This window comes from Pteropus medius, unplaced genomic scaffold (genome assembly GCF_902729225.1).
Source record: "Pteropus medius unplaced genomic scaffold, Ma_sr-lr_union100, whole genome shotgun sequence".
Lineage (NCBI taxonomy): Eukaryota > Metazoa > Chordata > Mammalia > Chiroptera > Pteropodidae > Pteropus > Pteropus medius.
The window spans coordinates 6,887,052-6,908,957 of record NW_024355008.1 but is presented as its reverse complement, the minus strand read 5'-3'; the positions used below and the strand labels follow the sequence as shown (position 1 = coordinate 6,908,957).

General features: G+C 35.8%; 1 long non-coding RNA gene across 1 annotated transcript in view; it reads left to right on the top strand.

Moving 5' to 3' along the window:
- The window catches only part of LOC120598173 (uncharacterized), a 135,629-nt gene that overhangs the window by 63,820 nt on the left and 49,903 nt on the right, over positions 1 to 21,906 (top strand). Inside the window, exon 4 of the long non-coding RNA XR_005651529.1 lies at positions 1,327 to 1,420. This is a non-coding gene — a long non-coding RNA (uncharacterized LOC120598173). The remainder of the gene's footprint in view (positions 1 to 1,326; positions 1,421 to 21,906) is intronic.

Sequence of the window (21,906 nt, the reverse complement as noted above, 5' to 3'; positions counted from 1 at the left end):
TCACTAATATCCAGTGTAGTTTAGCATCTTTTCATACATCTGTTGGCTGTTTGTATGTCTTCTTGGAAGAAGTCTCTGTTCAGGACCTCTGCCCATTTTTTAATTGGATTGTTTGGTTTTTGTTGTTGTTGTTGTTGAGTTATATGAGTTCTTTATGTATTTTGGGTATTAGCCCTTTATCGGAAGAACTCATATAACTTCTCTCATTAAGTTCGTTTTGTTGATGAGTTTCTTTTGCTGTGCAGAACTTTTTTAGTTTGATATAGTCCCATTCATTTATTTTTGCTTTTACTTCTCTTGCCTTTGAGATCAAATTCATAAAATCCTCTCTAAATCAGGGGTGGCTCCATAGTGTAGTGGTTAGCATGTCTGCTTTACATGCAGGAGGTCTTGCACCCCAGGTGGAGCCATGGACCATACCCTGGGTGTGCCAGGCCCCGGGTGCACTCCATGAGCGTGTGGGAGGAGACTCCCTGCCTTCAAAGTTCCAGTTTTTAAGGGGAAACAGCAACATCCATAGGTCAGAGGTGGAAGTGGGGGGCAGGAATTAAAGAGGGGGGAAAATAATCCTGTCTAAGTCAAAGATCTGTGAATTTTCATGGACCTTACTTACAGTTGTTATTGCCTGTATTTTTGATTATAACTATTCTAGTGGCTATGTAGTGGTATCTTATTGTGTTTGTAATTTGCACTTCACTAATAACTAATGATCTTTAGCATGTTTTTTATGTGGTTATAACCATTTTTATATTTTAATTGGTGAAATGTTTATTCAATCCTATTATTTAAATTTTTTTATTTAAATTTTTTTTATTAAGTTTATTGGGGTAACACTGGTTAATACAATTATATAATTTGCAGGGGTACATTGTAATTTCACATCTGTATACTCTATTGAGTGTTTACCACCCAAAGTCCAGTTTTCGATCCTATTTTTGTATTTGATTGTGTGTCTTCTTATTGAATTGTAAGAATTCTTTATATATTCTCAGTAAAAATCCTTTATCAAATACATGATTTGCAAATATTTTCTCCTGGTCTGTTTGTCTTCTCATTTTCTTACTGGTGTATTTGAAGCACAAAAGTTTTTGAATTTTAATGAATTACAATTCATCAGTTTTTTTCTGTTATAACTTGTGATTATTATATCATATCTAAGAACTTTTTGCCTAATCAATGTCACAGAAATTTTTATGCTGTTTTCTTCTAGAAGATTTATAGTTTTAGCTCTTTATGTCTGTGCTCCATTTTTGAGTTATTTTTATGTGAGCTAGTGAATTGACTTTATTAATGGTGTTAGTAAAGGGCTCATCTTTGTGTTTACAGACATTTAATTGACCCAGCAGCATTCATTGAAGAGAATGTATTTTCCCCATTGGTTGTCTTGGCACCCTTATCAAAGAAACTATTGAATATGAAGGTAAGGGTTTTTTCTGAATTTTCAGTCTTGCTCCATTGATTTCTATGCTTCTATGCCAATATCACACTGTTTCAATTACCATAATGTTATAGTAAGTTTTGATATCAGGTAGAATAAGACCTCTAACTTTGTTCTTTTTCAAAATTATTTTGAATACTGACATTGCTAGTAGAATTTCAAATCAGTCTGGAAGAAAGGTTAAATCTGTGATACAACCATATTAGGACCGGAAATGCAATATTATATAGATGTATCAACTTGAATGTATATGTAAGGGCTCCTGTCAGCATTGAGGGATCTAACAAATGATATATGACAGTAATTTCTGATTTTTAACTTATGCTAATTTTTTCACAAAGCCTGAGAAAGTTTTGAGAATGTAGAAGTCTGTATGTGATTGACAATTTTAATACATTTCTTAAATTTGTATGCATATCTCTACTGCCTAGGATTTCTCTGGATATAGCTGCAAGTATATGTGCAGAAACTCTACTGTACTAATCAAGTCTTCTTGTTAAAACAATCATCTTTGATACTTTTGTGTTTAGTCCAGTGACACTTCCTGTTTTTGTTATTGACTATCTGAATTCATCTATAAATTTTAAAAACACTTTTTTAGTTTTATAATTTGGCTGTGAAAAAGTTTTTATAGACTGCTTTATTCAGATTATGTCAGACAAAAAAAAAGAGATTATCCGACTGTATAATGTTAATGGATTCATCAGTCTGCAGAGAATTGTGTTGACTTAGTCATTCTCTGAATAATAATTATTGCTTTACTTTCTGTTCCTATCTGTAATTCTAAAGTAAACTCTGTTATTTGATAGAGGTATCTTATCAATCATTTTGTTTGCTTTGTTCCCAGCCATTGCTTTTGCCAATAGGATTCTGCATGTTTCACCAATTATTTCACAACACCATAAAGCTTTTGTATTCTTATTCTTATTATCTAACATGTTGGTTTCTAAGATGCTTGAATGTCCTATTTGCTTCAGAAATTTTGACAATTTCGCATAGCATTTTTTGTATGTGTCAAAATGACACTAGTGTTTCTAAACATAACACATAGTGAAACAGACTCACTCTCAGCTGGCAATGAAATACCAAATTTCAAATAATTTTCATCATATTTGTACAATATTTTGTGTTTTTTGTGGAAGCTGATATTTCTATAACACTAACAATTAATTCAGTCATTAATTTGATTTTATTACTATCATCACTAGTACTCATATTTGTTTTAAATCTCTTCTGTTATACCTAAACATCTTTTTAAAACTCTTAACAATCATAGTGTCAATTAAAAAACAAAGAACAATCCAGATTATAATTGCGATAGTACATATTCATACAGTAAACCGTGATTGACCTCCAGGGATGATGAATTGATATATTATTAAGATATACATGAAGATAATAGAAATTTGGTATATGAGACTCTATACCAGCCATTTATACATTCATATTATCCTTTCATCCAAAGCAGAAATTTTAATTAAATTAAAAATTTAATTATTTGACCCATTCTTGGATTTGCTGGAGTAACCAGACTTAATCTATGCAAAATGAATTACTATGGCACTAACTACTTTGGAACTTATTGCAAGTATTATCTGTAAGAGTAAGTTTTTCTGCTAGTTAATTTGTTTCCTTACTGATGTTAGAAATACATGATTATTAAAATGTTAGAACATATATAACTAGTAAAATGTTCAAATGTTAACTAAAAATCATCTTGTGGACCAGTGGTGGTACATGTGGTATGCTTTAGGTAATACTACCTTATTCTATAACACCAGAATCTTGAGTCACCTAACATACCCACTATCTTTAAGCATTTGACCATCTATACTATGCCATTCAAAGATATGAATTGTTATGGAGAATATCTGCCAATATCCTTGATTCCTGCTTCTGAATCTAACTTTTCCCCAATGAACAGTTGGTACTATTAACAGATGAAAGAGGCAAAGTATAAAATGGATAATAAAAACCTTTCACTTTCTCCTCTACATCTTTCTAACTGTGAAGCAATGAGCATGTTTTAAAAAATGTAGTTGGAGAAATAGCAATTCTAATCTAGATTTTTTTTTTTTTTTACCGGAGAGCTCTTCGGTAGCTCAAACTATTATATATGTGGTTACCTCCCATGTATATTGAAAATAATTGTATCTATTTCATAAGATTCTTGTGGGGCTTTAATTAACTATCAAATGTAGCATGCCTGGCATAGGGCTTGGAGCATAGTAGATGTTTAAAATATTAAAAATACATTTAATTATTGTTATTTTTTACTCTGGGCTAAGAATAACCTCCATACACTTTTTTGCTACTATAGAAACTAAATTATTTTGTTTGTAAAATTTCTCTAAGCTTCCTCTCTATGGAGAGTAAACAAGACTTTCTTTGAAAATTCCAAAGGCACAACAAATCTAAGAAGACAAATCATGGAAAAATGTAAACATTTCTAAAATATAGTACTTTCGTCATGAGTTAGCAAGGCCTAATAATATACAGTTGACTGTTGAACAGCATGGGTGTGAATTGCCTGAGTCTACTTACATGTGGATTTTTAAAAGAAAAAACAAATCTTCATATCCATGGATTTCACATCCGAGGATTAAACTGACCAAGGATTGAAAATAGTGTTTTCTCATTCCCAACCTCAGATTTCCAACTGCAGATTCTCAATGGCAGATTGAAAATACTGTCTTTGATCTGAGATTGATTGAATCCGTGGATGCGGGTGCAAAGGGCTGACCGTGGAATCAAAAGTTATAAGGGGATTTCAACAATGCTGAGTCGGCACCACATTGTTCAATGATCATCTATCTAAATTCATACTTTTTTTCCACCCGTTTATGTAATTTTTCACTTATCACAAATATTACGGGATGAGCCTAGAGCAAAGGGCCTTGACCTTAAAATGTCAGGAATATAAGAAACTATTGAAAAACCTTAACATCATTCAAAGACCACTGTTTCCTACAGGTATTAATGACACATAGTAATATGAAAGAATGTCACCCTTCTGAAATAGTGAGTGAGCTCAATGAACTTGTGTTTCATTCAGATCATGTATCTTTTTTTCTGGGCTGTTCAAAGTCACTATAAAAACTGAAATGGATTTACCAGGCAAATTTATTTTCTTTTTAGATCATTTAAATTGTTTTCTAAATTATTTTGAAATTTAAAATGTATATTTCTTAGTACAAAAGCATTTCGTAGTACAAGAGCAATGTGTGTTCACTGTACAAAAAACTAGATAACAGAGAAAAAATATATTTTGTATTCTGTGTTGAACATTCTTTTGTATAAATATTAATCTGTCTAAAAATGTTTCATCTTTTCCTCTCTATAAACATTTAATTTTTATGAAGGAATACATATTTTATTTTTTTATAGTGGGATCATCATTTTGCACATTATATTTAAAATCTGCCAACACAAGAAACAAGGAAAAAAAGATACAAATATACAAACAAAACCACACCAATAACCATCCAGCTGTAATCACTATTAACATGTTGGTTATATATCCTTCCAGAGTTTTCTCAATTTTTAAATCACTGTCAGAAATAATTAGGCTCTTAAATTTGTAAGCCAAGAGTGCATTGGCTCTGTGCATTCTAAAAGTGTACCTTCTTTCTTTCCTCCAGTACTCCATGTATTACTAAGAACTATTTTAAAAATTGCCTTCCAGAAGCTCATAGTTAAGTGAAGGAATCAGACAAGCAAATAACTGTTATCCTTCACAATATACTATAGGAACCTGAGAAGTGGCACCACTGAGCCCAGAGGAATGGGGATGTGGAGAGAGGCTTTACAGAGGAGATGGTGTTTGAGCTGAGTCTTGAATAAGGAGCAGGGAGATTATCATTCAGGCAAGTCAGAGGAGGCCATTTCTGGGAAGGAATATGTGCAAAGGCTGGGAGAGAATGTAAAATAGGGAGCCGCAGTAGGTCAATATGATGTATGATGGTGATAAATAAGTCTTGAAAGGTAAACAGAGACCTGACTGTTCAAAGGCCTGGATGCCCAGATGAGAATATAGGCTTTATCTGGTAGTTTATAGGAATCCACTTAGAGTGTGTGTGTATGGTATGCATGGGTACTATAAGAAGTTTACAAACTGCATATAGTGTCTTAGGTTTGGTTGCTAAAGGCATAGCTCAAGGATTCTTGAGAATCAAGGAAGAATGATAAAGTGAATGAAAAAGGCTAGGAGTGGCTATTTACTCCATAGGTTACTGATTTCTGTCTGATCCCATGGAGATGCTCTGGAGCACACCCTGTACCACAGAATTAGTCCAACACTGAAGCAAAGGGTTGTCCTTTAGCCCCTGGGTTAGTCATTGGGCATGGGGATTTTCTGTGTTGCAGGGGAAGGTCATGGAGCCTCTTGGGCTAGAATTGGATAAGAGCATTTCTCAGGAGAAAGGACATTAGTCAATATGCACAGCAGCTGGTGGATGTGTGCACAAGCAAGTAAGTTGGAGCAGAGCATCAACTACATCCTCTGCAGAGATCTTTAACACATCCGCACAAGCAGATTCCTGATAAACATTTCCGGCCTTTCCTTTGAAAGTTTGGAACCGTAATCGGTCTATGTCTTTCTGAATAGAAAAGGCCTGAGCTCTTTACAGCCAACTAATCATTTTATATTGATTCTTCCTTCCTGGCCCAAGGTAATATGCTCTTCTTTCTAATAAGTTACAAGGAAGAATTTGCTATCCACAAGGAGACACTTAGAATTGAAAAAAATCACATCTTGACATATAAGAATGCTAAACAGCAGTGGAAGAGTAGAGATTTCCATGAGGCAGCAGCACATGGGCTCTCAAAGAAATATAAGCCAAATTGTCAAATGAATGGTTATGAAAGGGCCACTTTTTTGCTTATTTAGAATACTTCTCTTTGAAATCATCTCATGATTCCTGAAGAGCAACATCAGCTTCGCCTACATTCGCTTACCTGCAGCACATATACAGTATGGGCATGGAAGCGATGATGGCTGCCTCTCAACATAAGGTACTCATTTATTCATTCATTTAACAAATATTATGTGGCATGCAGTATTCCAGGTGATAGGAATATTGCAATGAATAACAAAAAATCCCTAACTTTGGGGAGCTTACATTTTAGATGAGGGTGTTAAAGAAAAATTGTTCATGACACTTGTTAAAAATGATAAGGCATGCTTTATGCAAGGGGGGCTACAAATGGGGGTTTATATCCAAGAAACAGGGTGGAAATCAGTAGATGGGAAATTAGTAAGAGAAAACATTAGGGGTAAAAGGGATTCTTACTAGACTGACTCAACAGAATACTTATTGAGGGCAGGCCAGGGTAATAAAATATCAGAAGTGAGTGATTTTAGCTAAACTGATTTAGCAGAAAGTTTTCTTAAACTAGTCTACAAAGACAGAGAAAGAAGTCCAAGATTGGGTCTAGTCAAGCAAAGAACTCAGAGGAGGCTGATTAAAGTTAGGTCAAGGAGACAGGCTATGTCAAGAGGAGGCAGACAGACTATATATAAATAATTAAGGAAACATGATGTTAGCTTGTGATAAGTAAAAAATAAAACAAGATAAAGTAGGTAGAGAGTGCCAGCGTGTGGAGGAGTGGATGTGGGTTTCTACTTTATTTAGAGTGATTATAGAAGGCTTCAATTATAATGTGGCTTGAAAAACGCATGAGAACAAGTCATGCTAAGTTCATGTAAGAGTGTAGCAGTCAGAAGAGACAGCTATGCAAGGGCCCTAAGAATGAAAATACTCTGAGCATGTTTGAGGAATATCAAGGAGTGTATAAAAGGCAAAGTGATAGAATATGTAATCAGAGATGTGAGAGTGGGGTGGAAAGGGGTGTCATGTGGGTCCCTTGAGGCCACTGTAGGGCTTTACCTTTTACTCTGAATGAGAGGGGAAGCCTTTGTAGTGTCATGAACAGAGAAGTGATACAATCTGTCTTATAAATAAGCCTAATTGGATGTATTCAGGACTGACTACATAATTTATAGAACTCAGTGTAAAATGAAACTACATGGCCATTTTTCAAAAGTTATTGAATATTTCAAGATGGTGACAGATCATAAAACTGAGCACAATCATGATGCTGGTCCTAGGTGTGTTGAGTGTAGACCCTCAGGAGTGAAAGACAGCAGCAGTGAGACCTGTACGGAGGCAATGCAATAATCTAAAAGGGAATGGTGTTTTAGAGTACAAATATAGCAGTGGACATAGTAAAAAGGACATTGTTTTTAGGAACATAGAGCTGCTGGGATTAGATGATAGATTGGTTGAAATTTATTGAGGTGGGAAAGAAGAGAAATAGGTTTCATATTTGGACTTCAAGATGTCATTAGAAATAAAGTGAAGATCACATGTAGGCAGTTGGATATATGAGTCTGGAGTTGAGGGGAGAGATTCAGACTATAGGTGCAAATTTGGGAGACTCATCTCCATAAAAAAGGCATTTAACATAAGGTAAGATAAAATGATATGAGATAAGGAAGGGGTGGATGTAAGAAGGAGAAGGACTAGGATTGAGATATAAGATATTCTACTATTTAGAGATCAGAGCAGTAAGCAGGAACAATAAATGAGACCTAGAGCAGTGAATGAGGAGGAGGATCCAGAGGCCAAGTGAGAAAAATGCTTTCAGAATAAAGTGTAAATAGCATCAAGTGACCCAAATAAGTTGAGGACTGAACATTAGTTACTTGGGAGTTCTTGATATGATTGGTAGGAGCTATTTTGGCTGAGTGGTGGAGATAGAAACTTCTCTAGAGTGGAAACAATTTAGAATGAAGGGAGAGGAAATGAAGGATAGTAAATACAATCAACTCAAAGAGTTTTGGGGAAAAAAGAGAGACAAACTAGGAATGAATGGTGACTAGAGGGAAATGTAGGGCCAAGCAGTTGTTTTTTGGGAGAAATAGAAGTACGTTATTATGTGGAAGGACTTATCTAGTAGAGAGGAAAATTTTGATGATGGAAGAGCAAGAGGGGCAATTGGTAGAATGAGGTCCCTGAGTAGATGAGAAGGGATGAGGTCCAGGGCACCAGGGTAGGAGGGAGGAGGACCGGCTTTGGATCAAAGCACAGATAGTTCATTTACATTAATGAGAAGGAGAGCAGGAATATGAGTTCAGATTAAAAAAGGATGGGTAGATGTTATGTTGGGAGGTTATAGGAATTTTATTCAGATTAATTATAATTTTTCAGCAACATAGAAAGCAGGTTTATCAACAGAAACTAAGAATAAAAAGCATGGTGTTGTAGTTCAGTCTAGTTTCAATCAGAATGAACTCTAGTCACAAGCAAAGCTCTATGTCAGTCCAAATCGGCTGAATCTGAGGTTTCAAAGGAGAGTTTGCTACAGGCTGAATTGTGTCCTCTGTCATGTGTTAAAGTCCTAATACCCAATGCGTTGGCATTTGGAGATATGGCCTTCGGGAGGTAATTAGATTTACATGAGGACATGAGGTTGTGGCCCTCATGATGGAATTAGTATTCCTGTAAGAGACACTAGAGAGCTTGCTTTCTTTCTCTTCTCATTGCGTGAAGACAAAGGGAGAAGATGGCCATCTGGAACTCAGGAAGAGAGCTCTCACCAGAACCTGACCATCGTAGGTAACCTAATTTTGGACTTCCCAGCCTTCAGAACTGTAAGAAATGTTTCTGTTGTTTAATCCACCAAATCTATGGTATTTGCTATGTCACCCCAAGCAAACTAAGGCAAAAATAAAGGTATGATATAGTTGTCTAGGAGAAGACAACAGAAAAGGGTTAGAGAAATTAAAATTGCTAGTTAGCACTAGGGGCAAATTTGAGATTAGTATCAATACATTTAGAGTGAGACCTGGCAGCCTGAGAATGTTTTTTATGAGTTATCTGTTTCTGCACAGGTGCAGAGTTGCAGATGGTTATTTCTTTTTACTTCTCTTGTAGCAAGAGTTAATAAGAGCAGGATAAACTAAGCACTTAGTTTACATGTTTAACCACAGTGGAGATACCATAGGCAGATAGAATAAACAAATAAGAGGTCAAGAACCACAGCCTCAAACTCAATAGCAGAGCAGCATCTGTGGTTAAATGAAAACCGCAAATAGACTAGATAGCAGAATTTATGCCAAGGAGCTTCAAGGTCAGGATGCCCTGAATCCAGAAAAGCATGGATAATAGATTGCTTGCTCAGTTTTTATCTCTTATTTGGCATTCTATAGACTTAATCACAAATATGTCTTAGATGGAGTCATAAACAGTGTCAGGTGCTGGGACTCTTTAACTATTAACATTAGTCTAAAGGTGAATCTTCATAAGTACAGTCAATCTTCATTGTTCACAGATTCCATATTTGTGAAATCACCTGCTCACTAATATTTATTTGTAAGACCAAATTTATATTTGTGGTGTTTTCATGATCATTGGTAGACATGAATAGAATCATGAAAATGGGTGTTCTCTGATGTACACATCCCATCTTAGGTCAATAAAGGTGATGCTCTGCCTTCTTGTGTTATCATATTGTAAACAAGTGTCCTTTTCTAGGTCTATTTAGTGTCATGTTCTTTTGCATTTTTATGCTTTTCATTGGTGATTTTACTATTTAATATGGCTCACAAGTATAATAGTGTTTCTAAGTACAAGAAGGCTGGGATGTTCCTTATGGAGAAAATGTGTGTTATATAAGATTTGTTCAGGTGTAAGTTATAGTGCTATTGGCCATGAGTTCAATGTTAATAAATCAACAATATATGTTAAATAAGGTGTCTTTAAACAAAAACACACATAAAATAAGGTTGTATATTGATCAGCTGATGAAAATGTTATGATCAGAGACTTATAGGAACTTAACTCTATTTCCCCTAGGAGCAATGGTTTAAGTATTTGCTAATTTAGTATTTACAGAGACTTTATAGAACATAACTACCAAAAATAATGAGAATTGATTGTATCTGCTAGGTCATTCAGTAATTCATACTGTCATTTTCAGAAACACTCAGCTCCTGGTCTGTCTCATCCCCTTCCTTCCACCTGGGACTTACTCCATCACCTCCTCCCTGTTCTTTGGCCTTGTGGGCTTCCTATGTGCCCAACACTGTAGGTACCTTCCAACCCTGGCAGGGCTCTTCCTCCTCCTGTAAACACTGAACATTAGCCATTGTCATTTTGCAATGGAGTGTCCATTAGGGTTTTATGATTGTACTGCCCCTTTAATTATCTTTTAAAAGAAGCCATGAATGTTTCATCTCTTCTGTGTTCTTGCCCTTGGGATTGTCTTGGCTGTCCCACCATCTAGTCCCTGCCTTATGCCTTGTAGAATCCTCTTGGCTCCCTTGATAACTTTAGGATGTGTCGACTTGGCTAGAATGAAAAACAATCTACAGAATTCCCTTTCTAGTATGTTTCTGGTTGGGATGGGCTATAAGAGATATTCTCTTAGGACAGCTGAAGGACTGCAATTTTGTAGCTTACACACACCTTATTCCAGTTATTCACTGAAACATTAATCTAGGTTCTGCTCTGAAAGGATCGTGCAGATGTAATTAAAGTCCCTAATCAGTTGACCTTAAATTAGTCAAAATGAAAATGATTCTAGGTGCACCTAACTTAATCAGTTGGAAGGGCTTTAAAAGAGGGCTTAGGACTTATCCAAAGAAGTGGCTAGAAAGAGCTTTTGAGTCTGTAATTGTTCTCCCTGCTCCCCCTTCTTCCTTCCTGAATTTCACCCAAGGACAAGAAACTTTGAACTGTGTCTGTGATCTCCAAACCTGCTCAGAATCTTTTTCTCCTGCCTGCCTCTCCTACTGACTTCACACTTGCTTAGCCAGCCTCCATTATTGCATAAGTTGATTCATTGTTTTAAAAAAATCTCTTAATATGTATGTGTATATCAGCTACTGGTTTTGCTCCTCTTATTGAACTCTGACTGGTATACTTCCCATGTTGTAGGATGCCTCTCCTGTCATCCTCTCTTCCTCTATTAATATTTCACATTTTTATATGGTATAGGATAAATATTCAAATTCTGGTTCTGCCACTTTCAAGCTGTGTGAGTTCAGGAAAGTTGCTGGAACTTGCCGAGTCTCATTCTTTATCTGTAAGATGGGAATATTAACAGTATATATCTTAGAGAATTGTTGTGGTAATTAAATTAGTTAATTTGTGTAAAGCACTTAAAACAATATCTAGCATATTGAAAGCTATCAATGATTACAATTGCTATCATTATTATTATCCAGAGAAGTGGTCCCCAATATTTTTGGCACCGAGGACTGGTGCTTCTGTAAGAATCTAATGCCTGATGATCTGAGGTGGAGCTGAGGCAGTGATGCTATAGCTGGGAAGCGGCTGCAAATACAAATAAAGCTTCGCTTGCTCGCCTGCCACTCATCTCACCCAGTTCCTAACAGGCCACAGACCTATACCAGTCTGCAGCCTGGAGGTTGGGGACCTCTGATCTAGAGAATTTTATTTATTCCTTTCACATCCCCAGCACTGTGGAGAGCACAAAGGAAGCAGAAGACAGTTCTTTCTCTTTAGGATTTTGTAATGTGCTTGAGAAGAGAAGACAGAAATATGGACATTTATTTTCTGAGCCAAAAATAAAACCAGTAGATCTAATAGACTAGATTATATTTATAGAGACAATGGATACAGTATGTGAGATGTGTCGTCTAGGAGAGGTCAGATACTTAACCTTCTACTCTTCTCTTTTACTTCTGTTTCTTTATTTTTCTCAAGTAGAGGGGTTATTAATCTGGATACTTAGATTCAAGGACTCTGATTGGGTCATGTGCATTGGTAAACTGCAGTTAGTGTGCATTTCAAGGTCCCATGCATGTGCTTTTCCTGTTCTGCTCCTGCTTCCAAATTAGTAGGTAGACTATTGGAATGAGGCCTGTTTACACACTGGTGTCAGCTTCCTTTTTCCATAGGGTGACTCCCACATGACAAGATCTGTTCACCAGAGCTCTTCTTTCGTATGCACTTTAGAGTTCACTTTTTTAGTTTCTGTTCCATGTGGCTTACAAGAAATTGTTATAACATGAGATTTGGGTTTGGAGGTTAAGGCCATAGAGAAGCAAGACCAGGTAGCCAGAGCTCTCTACACTGGGGTTTTAGAAACCAGTCTTGCTAACAAGAAATTGATGCTTTGTTTTGTTTGGCTCTGTCTCCTGGGTGTATACATCCCTTAGGAATTTACAGGGAGGAGAAGGGCCTTGACCAAATCTTTCTATCTTTCAAAGCTTTGGAGACATATACATGGGATAAAAGCTGGCAACAGTATGTAGTGTGTCATCATTATTTGTAGTTTTATGTCCTTTTGGTAAAAATTCAAGTATGCTGAGCCATGTAGCTTTTTGCACAAATTATCAGCCTAAATGGCCCTCTTCCCGTACATTCAGATCCAACTCTTCAGATTTCATTACTCCAAAGATAAAGAGCCTCGCATGCCAAGAAGAAGAACTACGTAGAGATAGAAATTCTACTGTGATTAAATTGTAACAGAAGTCGCAGATGACCCTTTGGGGATCTCTGGAGCTGAGACAGCTCTTCAGAGTTATCCACAAATTGATGCTGGGGTAACGGGTCTCCATACTTTATATTTACCAGACATTGGATATAGGCTGCCCTAGGCCAATGATTGTAACTTTGGATGAGGTGGGTACCTTTGATAGAGGGCAATTCCAGAGGAGAGATGTGGCTATAAGATTTCAGCAGCAAATACTTCAGTGCCTTGGTTCTGGTATGAGTATCTGAATGGTGCACTTTAGCATCCAGTACAATACATGACACATTTCTACATTTATATGTTTATTTTAAGGTGATATTTATAAACTCCAAGAGAACAGGAAACTCGCCTGTCTCATACATTGCTCTATTCCCAGAATTTAGAACAGCCTGAGTTAGTATTTTCTCAATAAGTATTTGTTGACTAAATAATTGAACTAAATGAGTAATTAAAACATATTTATAGGTGCCACATTTTGTAAACTGACAATCACTTAGCACATCACAGGGAATACAAATAAATGTAAATGTAAATAGGAAAGCATTACTTCTCTACTCTCACATTTGAGTACAAAATCTCTAACATGAGATTTTTCTAGTTTTCTGAAATTGAGACCACTTCTAATGCGTTAAATGAATTGATGGATGGCATGGGCAATATACTCATTTTTAACTATGACCTTCTATTCTGATGTGGATTCTTAATGAAATGACTTGGCTGTTACTAGTGTTAAAGAATATTAAGAGGGAGATTATAATTGGATCAGCTCTTGTGGTTGGGTTGACTCACACAGGCAAATTTAGTTTTGCACCTAGATCTTTCAACTGCCTTCAAACAGATGTCTGGTTTTGATTTTGAACATAGATTTTTAAACATTTTTGTGATACTATAAACATATAGAATCTTCTGAAACTTTTTTCTAACATTGTTCTATTAAATATTGGTGCTTTCCCATATGGAGTGAGAAAAAAAGTAAGCCTGAAATGTCATCTTGTCCACTTTAAATATTTCTAATGCAAAATGTCACAAAAACTTGACATTAGTAAAAAATTTATGTTTCCTCATTTTAACAACGACCATGTGTGAGTTCATGTTTACAACTGAAAAGAAATGATTAGATAATTATGAAGAGCATGTATCAGGAATGGCAGCAGTGAGTTCTGTGGATCTACTCTCCAACCAAACAAGTGTGAACTGGTGGGAATTATTTTAAAAAAATTCAAGTCTCTGAAACTTGTGCTAAGGGCATGTAACAAATAAAGAAACATTTATTCAAGAAAATCTACTAAATCTTGGTAAGAATAGTAGATTCCTCTTGGCACTTGATCCATGACCCATTCTTTCACTCCCACCCCCAAGCACAGCTTGATTGAAACTCCATGCCGGTTGGGTATGGCCAAGAAGATGGAATTCCCTCTTTCCTAAACTCCCAGTCAAGAGATGCAGGATCCACATGGAGGGATGGGCTGCCAGCATTCCTCATACCTTCTTGTTCTAAGTTGCAGAGAATAACTTCCTGGTGAATATGGCTGAGAGATCAGAAGTGTCCTTCCTTCATCTAGTCTCCACTCATAGAGAGGAGGTTCTACCCCAGCGTGGCTGGCTGAGAATCCTGGGGCCCTATTTACTTTCACTCCAGCTCGCTACTGGGGTAGAAGTTTCATGCCGAGAGAGGCAAACTGAGAAGAGCAGAGGCTACCACTTTTGCCCAGAGCCCAGCATTGGCTCAGAGATTATTTTTCTAAGCAGAGAGGTAATCCATAAGAACAGACATTTACAAAGCTTTTCTTAAAGGATATGATTTTATTTGAAACACAATGTGGGGAAGTTTGAGACTAAGGGTGCTCTCGTAAAATATGGAGATTTTGGTGGACAGCAATTAAGAGGAAGTTGGTACATCTGTGAGAGCAGCAGCCAAAGCCAGAGGCCAGATAATTTACCAGAGAGACCAGCAAAAGAGACAGATCTGTTAAGAAGAGCCCTCCTGGGGCCAGAACAAACTTCAAAAACTGTCCTCCAAAAGTATTCCTGAAAAGGGGCCCAAATTCAATTAGATCAGACTATAGAATAATTTGTGCCCTAGGGCATTGTCAAAAACAATAGAGTGATCAGTCAATAAGTAATAGAGCAATCGGTCAGCAATTAATGGAGCGTTTGAACTTGATGTGATGCCAAAGGAGGCAGACAGCTTAACAGAGAGAACAGAGAAAGAGACAGTCAGAGAGTGCTGCTAAAACTGTTTTTCCAGAGTTACTATGTGCATGCCCAAAGCTGTTCCTTCTGAGGAGCAACATCAGATGTTTCACACTGAAGGAAATAAAATTCACAAAAATTGTGTAAGTCATTAAACAAATAAGCAAGCAAACAGCAATAACAACAACAAAACAAGCTCCAGAGAGGGGTTGGGGAATCAGTATCTAGTGTTGCTACAATAAATTACTTAAATGTCCAATTTTAGGAAAAAATTATGAGGCACTCAAAGGAACAGGAAAGTTCCTTTGAGGAAGGAAAAGCAGGCAACAGAAACTACCTGTGACCCGACGGTAATTCAAATCCACATAAAAAACAAAGAGCACCGGTAAGGGTAATTGTGCGATTATAAAAGACAGTATAAGTGCATATTTCACCTCCTGTCTTCTATGAACTGATTTAAAAGCAGCTGTAAGAATATATGTACAAAATTGTATTATTAGACCTATAATACAATATATTTGTCAATAAAAATAGAGCACAAAGAATGTGAGTGGGAGGAAGGCTATAGTGGACTAAAAAAGAGATACCAGGTGGTAACAAACCCATAAGTGAACAAGTGAAGTGAAAATGGTAAATAAGGTTAATATAACAAATTTTATATTCTTCCCTTTCTTTTCTCAGCTTCTTTAATAGACATAATTTTATTATATATATAATAGACATAATTTATTATATATAATAATGTATTGTTGGATTCAATACATGTACATGTTACATGCATAACAATAATACTACAAAAAAAAACAAGAGAGAATAGACCTATATAAGAATAACATTCACACAATGTAAATATATATGTCTTACCATTAAAATGTAAACAGCTGAAACTTATTGGATTTCATTAACCAGTGTCACCATAAAAAATAAATTAATGAATTTAAAAAAAGAACACTTCTATATTGCACTGCAATTAAATTAGTATAAATCTAATTATACTAATTAAATAATATGTTAACTTATCAGAAGTTAACATATATATGATAAGCCCTAGAGCAACCACTAAGAAATAACTTTTAAAAAAGTAAGAAAGATAATTAAAGACAGCCGTGTGAGGAAGGCAGAGATTGCAGTGATAAAGCTACATGACAAAGAATGCCAAGGGTTATCTGCAACCACAGAAAGTAGGAGGAAAAAGGAACACTTCTCTGGGGACTTCAGAGGGAATATGGACCTGCCAACACCTTGATCATGGACTTCTAACCTCCAGAACTGTGAGACACTAAATTTCCGTTGTTGTGAGTATTTTCTTAGGGCAAACTTTGCCAACTAGTATACCCATAATACTATTTCCAAGTTATGAAAACTATTAATTTTAGGTTTATCTATTTTTAGTTTCGTCTATAAATCTATAGATCTATATTACACATGTGTGTATATATGTATATATGTACTGCTATCCAAATATTAGAGGTAGATTCCTCTTAATAAAATTATGCAAAACTTGGAAATAAGGCAGAAAAATACTGTGTGACCTTCCAAACTCGTACTAGAGACTACCTAACAAGCTGGTCTGAGTCATCTGCCGATCAAGGGAAGGTGATTTTGATGTACTATTTACTAGTGATCAAGGCCCAGATTCTATAAAGTTGCATGTTAACTTGGAGAAGGTTGAAAAGGTGCAAATCACTTTTTTCTGGTAGAGATTTAAATGATTTTTGTGCTATAGAAGAGATAACCCCTAAAGGTTACAGCTTTATTGCCCTGTATATAAATTAGCAATCTTATTTCAGCTTTCTTTCTTTAGGTAACTCTCTTCCAATCTCTCATATTCTCCTTTGAAAAAGATTTACCATCCTGCTGATTCTCTCTTTTTGAGAAATTCTCTCAAAATTCTCTCAAGAAATCTTTGACATCTGTACACTATATATTTGTGTGAGTCATGATTTTAATTTTTTGAAAATTATACTTTGACATGCCTTAGATGAGCAGTTCCCAGACTTTCAGAGTTCACGAAGAAGAAAATTATTAAAATAAAATGAAGTTGGGTAACTGAGATAGTGTTGCCAATTTAAACTTTCCAAGCAATGTCATCACCATTTCATAAAAGGCAGTGCAGGGCTTTTAAAAACAAAAAGAGTAGACTAAAATGTAGTATAAACTATGTAACATTTTAAAATTTACCTCATGCTACTTATTTTTCTCATTGCACAGCATGTTTGTGAAAACAAGCATAATTTAAGAGACACTGCCTGCAGGCAACTGGTTTCCTTCCTACTTGGAAGGTTTCTTTTAATCACTTGTTTAAGGCCTTACTGAGGGCTTTCTATGTCCTAACAAAAGGGCACCAATTACACACTAAGAGAGCATCTTCTATGTACAAACATGGTTCCTGATATTGGGGAAAATATATTCTAGAGGTGAGAGATGCATTGAATAATGTCCCAAATAAATATATAATTAAAATTATGTTAAATATAATGAGCAAAGAGAGTAAGTTTAACAGTGTGCATTGAGCTGTTTATACACCAGTTACTTCTCAGTGAAAACTGCTGCCCTGATAGAAGAGCCTAGCAAATTATTCTCAGAGTTGCCTCTCTCAACAAAGGGGAGCCACATTTTTTCTTGTTAAGAGTTAGATATGTGACTGTGCTTGTAAGTAGCAGATTATCAATAGTAGATCAACAATAGACCTTGTCTTGCGTACCTATGTGGGCTTAGCAGAAACCCTCAAAGAGAGCAGAGACCTACCTCTCCCTTCCCTCTTCCTCCTCCTCCATGCCTAGAAGTAAGGAGCTGGGCACTGAAAGGTCTTGTCTAGATAAATTAAAATGAGGTCAGTTCATGGTATTTTTAAGAGACACAAAAGTACTTTGTTGTAGTTGATAATAGTGTTATATAGTTAATTGGCCCTCATTAGCTCAACAGCTCCACAGACTCAAGCCCTAAGGCTGTGAAGCAGTCATACGAGGGGAGAAGAACATTATCATGTGCAAATGTTCCTTATTATAAATTTTCTGGAGATAAATTTGACTCAATTGAATAAATGTGGACAATTTGGGCTTCAGGAGAGTTTGTAAATACACAAGAAAGGAACCACTAGCAGGCCAAACATTTCATGCTCTCCCATACTATGTCATGGAAAGTTGATGGAGAAGACTAAAAACCAAAACTCAGAAAAATTTAGAACCAAGAGACACTTGCTTTAGCAAAGATGAGAACGAATCTTAGAAGAGAAAGACCATCAGGTGTTTGGACTGAGAATCCAAGACTATGAAATTGTTGGAGGAGCATAGCGTGACTGACTCCTAGAAAACAAAGCATGCTTTGTTTGAAAGTGGTGGGTGGATTTCTCTTTGTTATATAATCAGGGAATACACCTATATGTTTGCATATAAAGATAATTCAACAAAATAGAACTTCGTAGGTTTGGCAGAGGAGTAAGGCAATGAATCATTTTCACATTCTTCTATCATCCCCAAGATTGACCTGCATTCCACTGTACTGTTCATACCCGAGAGATGAGCCATAGAGCTGAGGATCCCCAGAAGTGGGGATGAAAATCTATAAGCATCTGAGGAATCTTAAAGTATAATTATTTAATTTATAGAAAACCAGTCAGATAAGATATTCTGAGGACAAAGGCATGTTTTGCAACTTGGGGTAGGAAAAATGAAGTTTGACAAAAAGTTTAGTAGTGTCAACTCTCTACTCCCCAGTAGACTACTAGAGAAGACCATTGATCGACCAAGACTAAGTTTGTTAGACCTACAGCAGTGAAGGAGAATATCAACTTGAAAAAAAAAAAAAAAACCCAATAGCTTCTCAAAATGGGGAAATTATGGAAGAGTATTTACAGGGTTGTAGAGCCAACTACTTTAGGAAATTTCAAGCTGAATCCTATAGGTGGATAACTTCATCAGGATTGGGCAGAGTTTATGATATAACTTTGGATTGATGGGCACAAGAAGATAAGGATCTTGAAGAGAGTTGATAAATAAATTGCTAGTTTTGATAAGTAGGCTGTTAAGTTGGTTCACAGGCTTATCTTCTTGGAAGCGAGTAAATCCTGGAGCAAGCAAGTAGTTATTTTTGTTCTGCCCCGATATTATTTAACACAGGGACAGGAAAGTGCACCTGGTCCCAGTACTGTTTAACACAAGTACTGGGGATTATATCGCTTTCAGTTCTCAGGATTCCTTTTGGTCTTTCTCTAACCTAGGCTACGGGATAGGCCATAATTATCTAGGGATATGATCAGTCAAGATCTACATCACTGTTTGATGTGTCGTGGTCATGTCTTGAAGAGCTTCTGAAGGAGTTATTCCAAACTCTTGATGACAAATTTTCTTGTTCATTTTGTTGGAAGATTTGATTAGATCATTTGTTGGAGCAGCGACTGCACAGCAGAATTTAAGACTCTGAAGAGCACATATTTGGGAGTTGTAACATGGGCAGTTACTAAGAGAACAATAATGCTCTAAGCTTGTAATTACTTCTAAGACAAGAGCCAAAAATGACCAAATTAAACCACGAGAACTGGTACCATTTTCAATTTGCAAAGGCCACACAACCAGATATGTGGATATTAGTCAAATTACATAATTTTATGATTTTTATATTTGCCTCCCAGATAATTTAATGGTTGCAATCCAACAGTGGTCTGTAGCATTGTAAATACAGCATTCTGTTCCTAAGTCCTAAATCAGCACATGTTCCACTTTGATAAACCTCAATTTTGAACCACCACCTGTCCAAATTATGAACTTGTTGAGTGATGAGTTCTATGGCCTCAGTCCTGTTGTAATTTTCTGTACCATTACTTGTAAAATTCTGTTTACTTTTCGAGCCTCATGTAAAGTGTGAAATCAAGAAGAAAGCACTCTAAATTATTCATTTAGTGGTTATTTTTAAGTGTAAATCGAAGCTTAGAATTTGTTTCCTTTTTTAATTAAATTATCTAAATGTTTACTATTCTTAGAAGGGAAATTGTTGGGTCAGAATAGACCCAGGGTAATATTAAGAATTATTCTGAAGACTGCATCAGTTTACTGACATTACAGATACCTATCAAGTTTACAAATTTTAGATTGTAGCCAATAGTCTTTTGTGCTTCAAATACTCATATATATTGATGTTAAATAGAATAGACTGGCACAAATTTAATTACCTGGTGATAGGCCAATTCTATTTGACATCCACATATGAAAAGCTGATTATTGGGTGGCCCCTAACAACTAGTATTAGATTTGAAACACGAAAGTCTATTGACTGAAATCTGTAACTAGACAGGATGAGAATTTAGCTTAACTAATGTACCTTTCTTGCAAGGTCTGTAAAAGTGAGGTAAGCTCTCAAATATTTCATCTATTTCTTAGCTTTTTTCTATGCTCTATATCTGTGAAAGGCTATATCTGCAAACTAGCTTCTCTGTGTATTTTTTTTCTCCTATAGAAGAAGGAACGCCCTGTCTACATTTGACATACTAGAGACTCTAGATTGCTGTCTAATCTTTTGTGGGTTTGCCATCTAAATAAGTTGCTTGGTGGTTGAGTCCAATTAACAAAGATTAACAAGGAATTTATTTTGTCTGATTTGTAACAAGGGAATGGTACCAAATGAAGCTGGGTAGCACCCCAAGTAAAATGAGTACAAACCCAACAGTTTGATTTTATGGTTTAACCAAATCTCAATCAAATTATAGGTGGGGATGAGAAACATGCCAAGAAGTATGTATACAAAAAAATTATCAAGCATAGGAACTTTATAGGTATCATAGTTAATAAGTCATAGGGTCTGTTAATAACCAGATATCTTAAACTAGAAAAGAAGAGGAAACATCTAGGAAAATAGAGAACAAAATAATGTAAATTAAAGCAAGAGAATTAGTGGTTCTGGTCTTAAATGGAAGCTGTCTATTATTTATAGTTTTCTCCTTGATCTAAAGGTCTTTATTAGAAGCTGCCTCTACCCCAGATATCACGTGCTTCTGGAGGATTCCTAAAGATCCTCAGCTTGAAGTCCTCAGGCTGGGACAGTTTTTCACTGTTTCAAGAATGAATTATATCTCTTTAGTTGGGAGATGTAGATTTAAGGGTCTATACTTTATAGTTTTTTATTGTATTATTTATTAATAGGACCTAGTAAGGTGTTTTTTTTCCTCCATCAAACCTTGACAGTTTTTCTGTGGTGTCTCTTCTAAAGACTAAATCTCCTGGAGAATTAACAGAATAGAAGAAAGAATTTTTCTTGAGGTAGAAAACACAATACATTTATAAGGATATAGTCTTACCCTGGGAGTAAGAACATACTGTGAACAGTAAGGGCACTGACAATCTTCCAGGGCCTTTGATGTGTGCCATAAAATGTCCTATTATTACCCCAATTAACATAGCTATTGAGATTGAGTAACCTAGAAATTAAGTCTTTTTTAGACAAGTATACCAGTCTCTGCACATGGACATTAGTATGTTTCTTTAACATAAAAATGTACACAGTTATCGAAATATTTTGTTACATTAAGCTTAATACAATTAATTTAGTTTAAGGCAATATTTTGAAAACATACAATAATAAGTAAAAAAAATTATTAGTAACATTTTTTCTCAAAAATAAAAAACCTTTTGTTAAAACAAATGAAGAGTATCCCAGAAATTCAGAGAAATATCTTAGTGATAAAAAGGAAACTTTATTACTGAGCAAAGAATGGCTGAAAAATTTGAAAATTTGGTGAGGGAAAATAAATTGACATCCAACAAGCACAGCAAATTCCA